The 14,397-nt window shown below is 38.2% G+C and overlaps 1 protein-coding gene across 1 annotated transcript in view; it reads right to left on the bottom strand.

The window, feature by feature from the left end:
• Positions 1-14,147, bottom strand: part of LOC150087151 (uncharacterized) — a 122,469-nt gene extending 108,322 nt beyond the window's left edge. Inside the window, exon 1 of the mRNA XM_090371856.1 lies at positions 13,814-14,147. The gene's annotated coding sequence lies outside the window, so the exon portion shown is untranslated. The remainder of the gene's footprint in view (positions 1-13,813) is intronic.
• Between the last annotated feature and the right edge of the window lie 250 nt (positions 14,148-14,397).

Here is a 14,397-nt window from a genome sequence, read left to right as displayed (position 1 = left end):
TTCTTGAAGAAAGTTCGCCAGCAGTTCGATCAAAAAAAATCCTTTATATATTGACATCTTTTTACTCAGTAGTGATTAATCGTACTTCAAATTACACGAAGCATGAACCATCATAGACTTTTCAATGTCTTTCCTACGCGATGCACATCAGTGCGCATGCTACTTTTTCTTCTTGTATTATTCAGGGAGTAATTTCCTTTTTTCGTGAAAAAGAAAAACAAATAAGACCTTGAAGTGAAATCGTCCCTCAACATTTTATTAAAGGTCTGTTATTTTGGACTTTAACGGCACCGGCAACTCTGGCCACAATGCGCCAGGCTTAGCATTTTATTAAAGAGTGGACGACGACTTGTACCTAACGCGAATCAGTATAAACAGGTGCATTAATGTTCGGATAAAGAGTGATGCAATGTGGAACAATAGATTTTTCCAATTATGCCTCGAATTGTGCATACCGTATTTCGAAGTAAAATCGATATGTGCTGACGGTCGATGTTCGTGAATAGTACTCACGTAGTACTTGACGTCATCAGCCGATCGATGCGTGGTAATTTAAAACAGACCCCATTTCACTGTTATCTCATCCACTTATCGTCATTTGCTACTGCAGGATTCGGGTCTTCATTGCAAAGAAAAGCGCATAATGCGTTTTTGTTTGTGCTTAGAAATTCTGGGACTTCAGAACCGGAGGATTTTTTTCCCTCCCTCTTTCCTTCTCTTCGTGCGCGTTTACCCTTTAAACTTGACATCCCTTTGCTTGCTAAGTGTCAGACACAGGTGTCGTATGTCTACAGCTAAACCAGGAAGACATCTCCGTGCTGAGTTTGTGGGGTGGGGGGAGAGGAAGGGAGTTGGAGTTCAGCTTTCATGTCGGGTAACAAAGTCTGAGTGCACAATTTCCATTTGTTTTTGTCTTGGTAGAAGAAATTGTTGCTGATGCGATGTCTGTATAATTATTGATTTAAAGATTAATTCAGTAATTAAATTAATTAGTTCAATGTAAAAACATTTCTTTTTCTAGGTGACTAAGGTTTATTTTCCCCGCTTTTGAAAGCAACTTTCTTCATACTATATAATAAACGATCTTTTCTCATTTGAAGTTCGAAAGTCCATTAAAGATAACTTCTATAGAAGTATTGTTCACTCAATTGGGATCAGTTATTTCTTTTATATTTTAACTTTTTCCCCTTTTCAGAGAGTAGATCTTTAAATAGATAGACAGGTTGTCTTAGATACACGAAACAAAGATTAATATCCTGAGAAAACAATATTCCTAAGTGACTATCTCAATATTGATGGATTCCAAAGCCCTTGAGATCAACTGAGTAAATGGTTTTAAAAGCTATTGGACACAGTTCTATGTATAACCATATACGAAGTACAGCAACACAATGCACTCAGGGCTTAAAAGTAACAATTTTTTACTGCCTGACTTGGGTATCTTTTTGCGCTTACGCTGCCTTCTACAGTATATCTCCGAATTGGCTTTTTAGGTGCTGAAAGTCGTAGAGTGATCGTGGCTCAAATGGCAGAAGGTCCAAAGATAAGTTTCCTACGCTTAAGTTCGAAGAAAATGTTGTTCATAATTTTATAGGACCTTTGCTAGTAGGAAGAAGGACATCATTATCCCTCTGTACGAGACGTAGGTTAAACCGTATTTGTAATATTGCATAGAGGCTGTGGACTGCAAAGAGTGGCAGCTGGGCAAATAAGGGAAGATCTAAGTGAGGTGCATAATGCAGTGAAGGGACTGAGTAAAATGAATGAGGAAGATTTGTTCTCCCTCATGGGCGAGACACGAACCAGTGGACAAAAATATAAAATATGAGGGAATAACAGAAGATTGGATCTCATGAAATTCTCTGTGGGCTGCGTGTGGTCAAACAGTGGAATACGTTGCCTCCAATGTCGCGAAGACAGCGAGTCTGGATAAGTTTGAATCAGAATTGCAGTGTTAATTGTAGGAATGGGAGCAAAATGAATATCCTGTTTTTTTTTTCTTATTTTTGACTATGATGAAAATCTTCCTTTCGTCATTTGGTCTGACTAATAATAAAATATTTTCTGAATTGTTTTGTTAATTTTAAGTTGGTTTGAATTAATTACATAACTAAGTTATTAGTTATGATGATTTTACAGGACTTTTTGACCTTTCGTAAGAATAGACAATATACCTGACAATGAGGTTCATACGCGTGATTCTAGACATCCTATGGAATATCACGATATTGATTGTGTAAGTTAAGATTCAAGACCGCTAAAGTTACGGAACATCACTATATGTGTCTCTGTGTTTTGTTTGGTCGCTTTGTCTCGTATTTGCTGGGTGAAAAGCTCAGATAAGAGCACATAAAAACCATAAACTTCTACAGTCTCAAAGTATTCGAATACAGGCTTCACGAATATGAATATCATTGGTCCCCTTTGGGTCATTTTTTATCATTGCCGTACTTCCAACAGTTGAAGCACAGTGACCTAACCACTGCGCTAGCATGGTCAAACGTTTTGCTGTATTTCCATCTGAAGGCACTTCACATTGATAGAATGATTCAGAAGTGGTTCGAATGAGATTCAAATTCTTCGTGAATTCATTTTTGTCCCTTATCTTTCGTGTATATCAAGCGTTTTTCTTAAACCTAAGAAAATAGAGACAGAAGAGAACTGCACATTATTTTTCGATTAATTTCATGTTTTCTAAATGCTTAAGAAAATTCTATTTTTTCTCGAATACTGCTTTAATAATCTGAAAAAAATGACTTTGTGGCTAAAGGGAAGAATTTCAGAATTAGATCCAAGACAAAAAAAGACTAACCGTGCTACTTCATCTTTTCTGTCCAATTCCCTTACAGATGAATACTTCTTAAACGAATGCATTTTTTGTGAAATCTAAATTTTCCGATCGATTTTCGTGTCTTCCGCTGTCCTTAATGAGAATATGGGTATTGTTCTGAATAGTGCAGCGTCCTTTTGTCATTATTCTCACCTGCGGATGATGCCAGTTAAATCTTCCTAACCGAGAGCCTAGAGGTGAACCTTTTACGCACTCCGTAATGGATTCTGTCACTTTGTCAATTTCCGCACCGTTCCACTTAATTCGAGCATCCCAGGAGGTCCAAGTAAAAACTTGCCGTTATAGTAAATTCTTGTCTGTCAGATGTTACACGTGCATTTAACTCGCGAATTGTTTTAACAGACCAGCAATAAATAATAACCAGGAACACAATGAGGAGATATTCCATTTTTTGTTGGCTTTACAGAGAACATCATCAACCTCTTCTCTTAAATTATTGAGGTCAGCTACCAGTGATATCTGTAACTTTGTCTTATGCATTACGCTAGTAATTGTAGGTTAGAAAAATGTTACTAACTTTCAATCTATAAATGTTTCAAATTTATTAGGATGTCAAAGTCGGGATATTTACTTCGTTATTGACTCTGCAAAAACAGTGCAACGACTTTGAGGTATCTTTAATCCTATCAAAAGCTTAAGAATTATCTGATTTGTTTTTTAAATGTCACATTACTATCATCCAAACGTTACAAAGTATGGTGCGGCGTGGATTCTATAAGGTGTTTTAGTGCGTTTTGGTCTAGTTATAACCATCAATCCAGGAAAATATTGCGTAGCTTTGGCAAAGTTGAATGAAGAGGACTTTGTTCCCAAATAGCTCTCTCAGCAAAATATTCTACACATTCTCGATAGGATTGAAATGTGGTGAATGTGGGGACCAGTGAAGATGGTGGATATCAGTGTCATGTTCTCCGAACCATTCTTGCATGATGTGCTGTTGCATTGTCATCCATAAAGTGACCATCACCTTTGGGATAAAAGTGTAACATAACAGGGTGCAGTATATCTGATATAAAATTGAGGTACTTCCTGGATGACATTCGATTGTTTTGGACCCAGTCGGTGCCAGCAAAACATTCACCATACCATGATACCACCTCCAGATGCTTGTATTGTCCGAAAAGGCAAGCAGGGTCCATCGCTTCGTGCGGTTCTCGGCCCCACTGCAAGGCCGATTTTTCCATTTTTTTTCTGAAGAAAGTGGAATCCAAATAGGCGGGCGCCAGCCAATACCCAGTTTCTTCAATTCTGTCCACATGGTACGGGTAGTTCTGGTCTATTGTAAGGAAGTTCTGGGCTTGGTTGAATTCAGATGTTATTTGCTGTACAGTGCATGTCCTATACTTGGCTCTTGGAGTACTGTATTGTTTTTTTTCCACATTTACTCCTTTGGGAAACCAGGTATGTCTTTTGTTTCTTGAATCGCGGACCTTGCTAAACGTTCACCCACGATAAGACCTTATTCAAATTCTGATAGCACTCGTTTCTCTCATTCTGGCCTCAGATTACTGCAGTCAAACTCCCGTGTAGTCTTTATACTCAACGAGGTCACACGTCACAGATTTCTTTGCATATATTTTCATTTCTTCTGTCTGTTACTCTCTTAATACAAAAAAGTTCGTATTTTATTTTTTTGTCAGTGTGCGCATTTTTTAAACTTAATCTCTTTGTATACGCTAATAAAAAAAAGTATTTTCCATGCGACTTATCAGATAATTACGAAATCTCGGTAATATCTGAATTTAGTATTGAAACACTCAGACTAGTTTCATTTATTGTTCTTTACACTGCGAAATAGATTATATTAAATGTGGTAAAGCGACTGTCACTCCAAAATAAGAGTATTAGAAAATAAAAAATCTGGAGCGCAACAAAGGAACTAAAGAAGTAAAATAGAAATACTTGTCCTCACGTGTGTTATTTCACTGTCTAAATTATTCGTGATTAATTATCACGAATTATCTCTCTAAATTATCAGTTTGGAAAGGTCTGTGTTCGATTCCCATAGTTGAGTAGAGAAATTTACTCTTCTCTTGGAATTCACGCAATTTAACGATTAATACCTTTTTCTGAAGTGTGTCCAAGAGGAAGTGATTAGTCTACCGCACTGATTACGCAAGAAGCTTCGCCCATCGATTCAAACTCGCTTTGGATGTCGATTAGAAACAAAGAAAAACGAAGTGTGTAGATATCCTCAGCCATTATTAGGCTAAAGTGATAAAGCAACTAAGGCTGAAGCTTCATTATATTGTCTACAATTGTGTATATTATTTGATTAGTTTGTTGGATGAAAAACTCCGAGTCTTCTGGAGAATAAACCATACAAATCTTGAGTAAGACCAACGAACTCATCCACGTTATATAAATCACTGACGAGATTTGAACTGGGCCTCTTCCACCCAGTATAGGATTTGACTCATTATACATACCCTCGCTGGTAGCACAGTGGTTATAATCGTTGTCCTAAATCTTTGGCAAAAATGTTTGAGTTTTATAAGGTATTTTTGAATAGACATTTTGTTCATAAATATGCTTCCTGTCTTGGAGGTATTTTTATGAACTTTTTTTCACATCGTGATCGAGAAAGTCTATCTCTGGCGTGGGTTGCATGATTTTACTCCAGAAACTCGGGTCTCTTCAGAAAAGCAGGTAATACCGTACACAAAATTAAAGACAAAACACACTGACGTCTCCCGTTAAGTTTTCCGTGTTGAAAATTCAAATTTCAGATGTCTTATCAACATATCGTAATTGCCTCATGATGATAATTAAGATTTACGTTCCAATTTTCCTTTGACGCACTTAAGAGTTAAGCAAGTTATTGGAAATAGCTGCCCTTGGAAAGATATCTGACGTCGCCCAGAGGAACTTGGACAATCCATAAGTTTTAAATCAATAAGGCTAAGTGTTGAAGTCATCCTGACTTCCCTTTTCTCTGCTCTCGAGACCACAAACTCGAGAACCGAAGACCACAGAGAGATGAAGCTTTCAGATAACATTACTAGTGAGCACGAATCCGTTATGGTTTAATGTAATCAAGCGACAGACTCCACGTGTAGAGAAAATAAGTACGTTGGTTACGCATGTCTTATCAAGATGTCCAGCATGCGATATGTCGCAGCATAATTGTAATGATAAAGTGCAGGCCTTTTATGCAACTTGTGAAAAAATTACCAACACAGCAAAATCAGTTTGATCGAATACAATGTTTGCGTGAACAGTTATCATATGAGGGTTGCCCACACTTCGTACTTTTCATTTGAGACATGCTCGAACTGTGCACTTCAATTCTTAATGAAAACTATCGTAATTACTGAAGTTCTGAGAAATATCACCACACCGTGTTGATATTCTACCATTTCAGTTAAATCCTAACCATTGATACTTAAATAATAAATACATACAGAATCCATCTTTCTCCTTCTTTACTATGTTTGTTTATCTTCTTAAGTGGCTTCTTAAAAAAAGAACGAAAATTGTCTAAATTAAATTTGCACTTATTAACTACTGAATTTTATAAATTAGCCAGGGAATTTAAGAAAATACATCTTAAATTTCATTATCCTAATCTTTTTATAAGAAATAATAATTTAACTGAAATTTAAGAAGGTTTTTTGTTTGTGTTCTACGCATATACATAAAACTCGACAGCTTTAGAGGCAGAGACTATTATTGGAAAAACAGACTGCAACTTTCAGATTATTAAAAGAAAAACTAGTCAAATACTCGCTTTAGAAATAGAAATACAGTTTATAATGGAGATCGCTGAAAGCATCGATGCATGAAGTCTAAGTACATATTTAAAACTGAACTTCTAACTTCACGCTCAGCTTGATGCAAGATGAAGAGCTGGTAGTAGAACGTCCAAGAAGAATATAATAAAGTACAACTTGCTAATAACAACGAAAGAAACCTTTGGTGGTTAAAATTAATATTAATTTAACTTGGCAATTGATGCTATGCTAATAAACAAGAAAAGGCGTACAAACAACACTGTCGAAGTGAGAGAACGTTTTAATAAAGCATCATTTCCAGCTGTATGTTCGTGCACTACTAATTAGCATCATGCTATACTGAATTCACAGTTAAAAATCATCGTGGTAAGAGAAGCATTTTATAATTATTGGAAGTGCGAAGATAATCCCATTCAGTATAATGGCTACACATGTTTTTGCTTTTTTAAAGAAGATTATTCGAAGGAATGCCTATAAAGATTAAAAAATTTTGATGATAATTAAGAATAAAAGTCCTGCAGAAGAAAAGGTTTTAATCAATGGAAGATTAGCATTTTCAGAGCCATAAGCATAAATGTTTTCTGGGCACCCATCCGGTGGGTTGATGTGTGAGAAGAACCGAAGCAACTAAGGTCATTAGGCATCAGCATATCGTCCTACACACTTGGTTCTTCTCGCATACTGCAACATCCCTTAGTAAGTTGGTGTGCGCGAGGGAACTAAGGTCAAGAATAGTTTATCGGTTTTGTTTTTGTGTACATTCATTGGATGGTTTGGCTACTTTCTGAAAGAAATTCCCGAGTTTCCAGAAAATAAAAACATGCAACCTTCACCAAAACCGATTAAGTAGGCCACGTTGTGAAAAAAGTCAGTGAAAGTGTCTTGACGAAATTTTAACCTAAGGCCTTTTCCACGTGCTCCACTAAACAACAAGTAACCAATTAATTAATCATTTTGATAATGAATGCAGTCGTTAGCTTTGTTTAGCGTACATATGGGCTTGAACTACAATTAGCTCAAATGCGTGGGCTAAGCAAACCTCAAAAACAAGCAAAAAAAATCTATATCTTCTATTTTTATGAGGAAGGTTATTTAATTACTTAGTTAATCTGTGCTATGAGTTTTTGCAGTCCAGGCTCATTAGCAAATGGTAATAATTCGTGACTTAAAACGCGAGCAAAATGAAACAACTTTTATGCGCATGCAGAGAAAATTGTTCATGCACATCCGCCGTATTGTCCATTCATTTTTCCAACTAGGGCATAGCAACAAATATAATATCCAACGCTCAGCTACATGGATAACCTGTGTGATATGTAATAGAAAAATAAATAATGGGCGCATTTCAGTTTGTACGATTTTAATTAAATTTTGGAAGTTTCAACAATCTTTAAACCAAGTTCAAAGTAAAAAATTTCATGAAAATCCATCCACTGAGATTAATTTTTACCTGAGAACGGATAAAAAAGATGGAGTTCTGTTGGTCCGATTTTAACGAAATTTGAAATGGCTCGACAAATCTTTTTAAAAGCATTGAATATAAAATTTCATGAAAATCCGTCGACTGAGAATCGGGTTGTTACGTGTGGATGGACAGATGGATAAAGGCGCATTGTGAACATATGCCAAACGCACCTAAAAACAACCAATATTTATGAGTGGGATTATCTGTTTTTTTATGTAAAAGGTATGTTGTTTTTTGTCCTTCTAGCTAATGATTCCTTTTATAAAACGTGTTAATTTTGGTCTTTGAGGCTTGCTATCTTGGAGTCCAAAACGCTGATTTAACTGATAATTAGGTGACACTCAAGTTAAGTGGATCGAATTTCGGCAAAGTCCGGTCGGTCTGTGACAGAAAAATCCTTTCCTTACATTTTGACTTTGTTGGCACTGTTAGTAACCCTGGATGTAAACCCCCAGGTGCGACCAACTTAAGCAGGAATCGAGGTGTGGTGTACACACCAGACGGAGGGATGCTGCCCCTGTGTGTTACCATGCGATACTAGGTGGTAGATGGCTCATTAATCAGTGCAGTACCACCACTCGACTTATTGGAGCTTTGAGGTGGTGTAACCCATTTTTAGTCTCCAGAACAAAGTTCCTGCAAGCCCCCTCCAATCTCTTTCACCATGCAGTTTCGTTAATACCTTTTGAGATTATGATGTACGTCATGGAATCCAGTCTACCTTACATTTCTAGGGTACAGTTCTAAAATGGTGTTCGTAGGCGGGTCCCTAGAAACTTCACCGGACAAACTATTGATAACTCTCCAGGAGGATTCCGGATCAACTAGTGTATAATCTCGCTGCCTCTACTCTGCCAGATAGTGACTGGAGGGAGTCCGAGTACTATGTATGTGGGAAACATTGTCGAGACTAAGCTATGTCAAGCAGCTGGGCATGTCCTTGCCGTGTGTATGTCATATCCAAAAATATGATTACTTCATAAAATATGTCCTCCCCACCTTTTCTGTCTACATCAGACATCATGAATTGTCAAATTGCCTAATACATCATGAATTGTAAAACTAATAGAATAAACTTATCTGATAAAAGATATAACGTCCCACACACTTCCTCGTTCATTTTACAAATATACGTGGTCTCAGTTCCAATCTCAACAAGTCCATGTCCACTTAGTCTGCCAAATCTCGTGTACTTTTCCTGACAGAATCCTAATTATCCGTTGAATCAACCACTGCTTTGTCCTAATTATTCGCTGTATGATCGATCTTGTCTAACTTAAAATCCCTCTACCAAATTCGGTCAAATTCATTTTTTACCTCTATCGTTCTCTCAACTCCCTAATCATTTGGAACTCTTTGAAACTTGACTTTCTCCAGTCCACTTTCCTAACAGTCAGGTAATTTTCCTTGGTGATTATACTGTCCGTAATTCAGCTGACTTCCGTTTTCTAGTTATGCAGACCCAGCTGTTCGGAAAGAATTGCACACATTGTTCATTTACCTACTAGAATACCAAATCATTCTAACCACACAGGGCAAAAGGCTTGATTTTTTTTTTTCTCATAAACAATGTCGAGGTAAGTGGTCCTCTAGCCACCTCAAATCACAACTTGGTGTTGGTCTCTTCTCCAATTGAGCCTTTCCCTCTCGTAGCTATTCCAACCTCGTGTTGTTTGGCATTATGAACGCAAAATAAGATGATCAGCGAGATTCCTTTCTTTGATCGGATTATTGTTTCAATCTTTTGATGTCAATGTTTGCTTAGATCGTGTTAGTGAAATTATTCTTGTAGAGATGAAATCCTTTAACCCACACTCCGCCTTAAAAATCTCGTCCTTTATCTAAACCTTTTTGTTTTCCAATAAACATGCTAAGGCTGTTCAAGATAAGAATATCACATACTGCATTTGGCTTGCATCCAAACCTTCGGGTTCATTTTCTGCCTATACCAAAGCTCGCAACAGTTGACAAGCAATAATAAGTCCAAACTAGACTTTGAACAGGATAAGAATAGAAAACTTCCATCTTGTCCAAACGGTGGTCGAGCATTCCGGTCTCTTGACAAAGCTATTAGCCGAACTTTACCAATCTCATTAAGAGAGGAAGAGACTGGAGTGAAATCAACGACGAAGAGAAGTACACGGACAGGGTATGGTGGCGAGGCTTGATACGTCGATGTGTGGAATTGTGGAACGATGACAGATAATGATGATCTGGGGGCAGGGCCCCCAAAATCTCTCTCAGGCTTCTAGATTCCATTCAGAAGAGAGCAGTTAGGCTAATTAATGAATAACTCCGACAAAGTACTCCCATTCTATGTGTCACAGACGTTCTGTTTCTGCTGTATGCCCTTTCTATAGATACGTCCATGGACACTGTTCTTTTGAGCTGGCGTCTGTAATTTCCGCTCTTTCTTCCAAACCAGTCAGCATCCATTTGATGTCCAACTTCACAAAATAAACTTTCCTCCTTCCTTATTTATTCTTCCTGTTGTTATCAATCTATGTTTAGGGTGGCTATGTATACAATTACGAATTTCATTCAAAAAATTCTATCGCCTGATAATAAATTGGTTTGTGTTGTTGTATTGCTGAATATTTGGGAGAAACGCTTTCGCAGCACTTCTAGTATTTGTGTCCTTTCATTGTATAGTGAGAGATTCGATGATTTGAGACGGGCAGTGTTCGTAACCTTCGACTAACGTTCCCTGGTAGTTTTCTGACCACTAATGGCAGCCGTCTGTGAGCACCAACACTGAAACATAGTCCCATCAGACCAGACAGTGTTAAGTGGAAGAATCTGGGTCAATCACTAGTCCACTAAAGGAAATGCAGAAAGCCAACATTCTTGTTAGTCTTCTGGGGGGAAAAAGAAGAAAGAACTTTCAAGGAACTCAATAGTGCAAATGTAAACTAATTTCGAATGAGATAATTTATAGGAGTTAATAAAAACTCCTATGAAAACTAAACCTTTTGTTAAGAACCATAAGTCAAATGCAAATACTCCATAGAACAGTATCAACGTTATATACTTAAAATATTTTTCGCGTCGTTGAATAACTCAAGGCCTCAAAGTTAAAAGTTGAATTAAGTAGACCTTCTCACATTCCATTTAAGGGATATAAAACAATATCACATATCTGCATCGTGAAAGGGGCAAGATGTGTGGTTAGTCTTTAACTAGGATTTAAAGGGAATTAAAATCCTTGTTACATCACGTGAGCTTTAAATGTGTATTGAAATGAATCACATCAATCAATACTTTTGCGACGTTTCCGGGCTCAACTGGAACCCGTCATCGGGCCTAATGATGGGGTTAGATTTCCTTTAAATTATTCTTTTATATGCTGCTGTGGAAACCTGTTTCAGGGACTTACTAGTCTGTTATCATAAATGTCAGTCTAACCTTTCAGTAATGTGATGTCATTTCGTTAAACTTATTGCAAAATCCTCTGCTGAATATTGCGCGAAATTTACTAGAACGTCATAGGACCTTCTGCAGAAAGAAACATAAGTGATCAAAAGCAGTTAGATTTTCTGTATTACATAACAGGAGATAATGCCATTTTTGCTGTCCTGTAAAATCTAATACTTTCCATACGTTACCCCCCCCTCTAGATGTAGGATACACTTGTACAATAAGTTTCAGTTTATAAATGTAGTATTATATTCACTGAGTGATCACGGAATTGTGACCGCCTACTAATACCGCGTTGGGCCACCTTTCGCACGGATAACAGCGGCTATTCGCCTAGGCATTGACTCCACTGAAGACGCCCGTATGGATCTGCAGTCGTGCTTGCCTGCAAGGCTTTACACAGTGTCAAAATAGCTGACAGTTGCGTATCCATACGCCTTGCTTCCAGTTACAAAGCAACCCACAGGTATTCAGTTGGATTGCGGTCACCCGAATTTGGTAGTCAATCAAGATGGGTGATATCTTCATTGTATTCCTTGAACCACCCAATTGTGTACTGTGTGGATCCGATGACACAGCGCATTATCGTCTTGGATGATCCCGTTTCAGCCTGAGAAAAATGCAACATGACAGGGTGCTCATGGTCCCTTAACAGCTACCGGTAGACCTCACCAGGGGATCCTAGTTCTTGCCAGAAAAACATACCCCATATTAAGCAACCACATCACCTGTAACAGGTATTTGGACTCATCTGACCAGCACGCTCCTTTCCAGTCCACCAGTGTCCAACCAGCGTATTGTTGACACCATAGCATTTCACCGTCGACGATGATCAGATGTGAGGAAAGGATGTCTCTTGGGTCGTCTGTTTGTTGAACCCCATATGTCTGTGTGCAACGCATCGTCATTCGGGTATTTGTTCTTGCATTCTTCATATTGTATTGAGATATCAACTGTTGCACAGTGACCTGCTTTTGAGCCCGTTGAACGCGCTGCGCTCTTCGCCCATCACGAACATTCACCTTGAACAATCCTTTACAGTTCTGTTGGCAGGAGTTGGTTTGATCCGTTCGACACCATTCTTACACCTTAACCAAAGAAGCAACCGACAAGGCGTACCTTTTCCGATCTAATATAGAAGCATCCGACGCACCAACTCCCACAATCATGCCCTGTTGAACCTCCGTGATATAGTTGCTACGTCCCACAACTGCTACTTTATAACTTTGACTTGCACAGCTAGATGCAAATTATCACTGCTCTAGCATACAAAGCTGTTCGGCTTTTTATATAGTGAGCTACGTGGCATAGTCCATTACGGATGGGGTGGTCGCAATCCAGTGATCATGGAGTGTATATATTTTTTTTCTTTTTGAATGATTACGATATGGTCACTACAAATTCATAAAATTAAATTCCAAGATACAGGAACCATCGGGTCACAAGGTAGTTGGATTTCAGAGGTTCGAATCTATTCCTAATTGTAAAATTCAAAAAACTTCAACACTTTATGGTATTATATCCATGAACCAGGTCCACTACAAAAGCAGATTGAATTGTGAGATCAAAATATGAAAGTTATATAATACGTTATATTTTGCAGAAATAAAATGTAATTCAACAAAATACATCAAGTAATTCAATCTTCCACAAATATATCGAGAATCTTAAATAAAGATTATTAAAATTTTGCACTGTTTCTGTTTTCCCCAGACTTCGGTATTATGCATAAGAGGTCTGGTGATACTTTTAAAAGTATCTCTAGATGGTTTTTTAAAGAAATATGTTTTTAATTTCATTTTACCAAGCAATTCGGTTATGATGCTAAATCTACTCCTCTATACACAGACTACTTTAATTTAAGATTAATCTAGTCTATGTATAGAAGAGTATTCGATGGGCCCACTGGTTACAAGGCATGAAATCGTCTTTCTAAACAGATATAAGTGTTCCACCACTCTCCCCAACTTTCTTTTCGAAATCTCAGCGGTACGGTTACGAGCCACCACTTCTTTAGATTGGTTGTAATGGAAACAATCTTGTGGTTAGTAAAAAGGTTACTAACCTGATTGTGTCGAAAGCATCTAAAAGCAAAATCAGAGAGACCATAAGTCAATGGACAAATAAATCTAAATTGAAACCCCTTTTGGGCACTATGACAGATATTCTCCATTAAATACAGGTATTCAAGTAAAAAAAAGAGTTTGGGAACACCTTCTTCGGATAATGTACCAAACAGTATTTGTTTAATGCATTCAATGGAAATCAATTGAAAACTTAAGGTGACATATCATGTACTCTTCTGGAGCACATGGTATGCGCGCTGACATCACACGTTTATCTTACCTGTGATGATTAAAGCTGGCGAATGTGTCCTTTCCGATGGGTATCTCATGTCTAAAGTGTCACATGTCCAATGCTCAAGTGCACGAAGTTACTGTCCAATAGCGATTTATGGGGGAAAGCACTCGCAGCGAGCAGCGGAGGTAGCTTCCTTCCAGGTTTCCCGGATCTCTTCTAGCTTTAAGTATTCTACCAGCGCATTTCCGGAAGGAGGATAAGACACCGAGTGACTGCCTTGCCCCAGGAGTGCGTGCACTTTGCTGTCTTCCGTGGTTATCCCTGACGGCACAACATCAAAGATGATGCACGAGGCAAGACTTAGCACTCCTGAACTGGTCACCGGTGTTTTAACTGTGTCGATGTTGACAGGGGGTTGGTTCGTGCAGCCTTCCTCGGCTGACTCGTCGCGTTCTCGGTGATATTCGTTGGACTACGAGTTTGCGCCGTTACTAGTTTGTTCGATCGAAGGAACCTCTCGTCGTGCCTGTTACATTAGTGGTTGAAGCGAGCGGACTATGATTACTGACACTCATGCTTGGGGACAGGCTCTCCGAAAGTGCTGCTCGCGGATACCGGGATTTGTCATC

The sequence above is a fragment of the Mastigoproctus giganteus genome, chromosome 4 (assembly GCF_048544385.1).
Source record: "Mastigoproctus giganteus isolate SK-2022 chromosome 4, ASM4854438v1, whole genome shotgun sequence".
NCBI classification, from domain to species: domain Eukaryota; kingdom Metazoa; phylum Arthropoda; class Arachnida; order Uropygi; family Thelyphonidae; genus Mastigoproctus; species Mastigoproctus giganteus.
Note: the sequence above shows the minus strand (reverse complement) of the source record. Positions and strands in the feature narration are given on the sequence as shown.